A 1,096-nucleotide genomic window follows, 5' to 3' on the forward strand; every position below is an offset into this window, starting at 1 on the left:
CTGGGTCCCCCCAAGACATCTGGGGCCCTCCTGGATGCTTGGGTCCTTCCCAGATGCCTGGGTCCCCCCTACACACCTGGGTCCCTTCTGGATGCCTGGGTCCCCCCTACACACCTGGGTCCCTTCTGGATGCCTGGGTCCCCCCAAGACATCTGGGGCCCTCCTGGACGCTTGGGTCCTTCCCAGGTGCCTGGGTCCCCCCAAGACACCTGGGGCCCTTCTGGATGCCTGGGTCCCCCCAAGACATCTGGGGCCCTCCTGGACACTTGGGTCCTTCCCAAGTGCCTGGGTCCCCCCAAGACATCTGGGGCCCTCCTGGATGCCTGGGTCCCCCCTACACACCTGGGTCCCCCCAGATGCCTGGGTACCCCTTAGACTCCTAGTTCCCCCCCGGATGCCTGGGTCCCCTGGGGCTGGTGACAATCAGTCCCAGTATCTGCCATTGGTTCCCAGCCACGGGGGACGCTGGCACCCAGCCGGGCTGTGATGAAATCACTGTTGGTGGCAGCACCCATGGGTGCTCCCAACCCTGCCAGGCACCCACTGGGTCACCTGCTGCTGAGACGCCGCGTGGTAACGTTCCCCTGGGGTGGGGGACCCAGGCATTGGGGGGCACTCAGGCATCAGGGGGGACCCAGGCATCCGGGGAGACCTTCCATGCAAGGGGACCCAGGTGTCACGGGTGTCCAGGAGGGACCCAGGCTTCCGAGGAGACCCCCTCTATGCAAAGGGACCCAGGCATCCGGAAGGGACCCAAGCATCCAGGGGGACCCAGGCATCGGGGGGAGACCCAGGCATCCGGGAGGGATCCAGACATCTGGGGAGACCCTCCATGCAAGGGGACCCGGGGATCATGGGGGGACCCAGGCATCCAGGAGGGACCCAGACATCTGGGGAGACCCTCCATGCAAGGGGACCCGGGGATCATGGGGGGACCCAGGCAGCTGGGAGGGTCCGAGCAGACCCCCTCCATGCAAGGGGACCCAGGTGTCTGGGGGGGACCCAAGCATCCGGGTGCCAACCACCCCCTTTTAACCTTTTACCTCCCCCCAGACCCCCCAGATCTCAGGGGGGACCCAGGCATCCGGGACCCCCC

Source organism: Aptenodytes forsteri, unplaced genomic scaffold, assembly GCF_000699145.1.
Source record: "Aptenodytes forsteri isolate BGI_AS27 unplaced genomic scaffold, ASM69914v1 Scaffold999, whole genome shotgun sequence".
NCBI lineage: Eukaryota > Metazoa > Chordata > Aves > Sphenisciformes > Spheniscidae > Aptenodytes > Aptenodytes forsteri.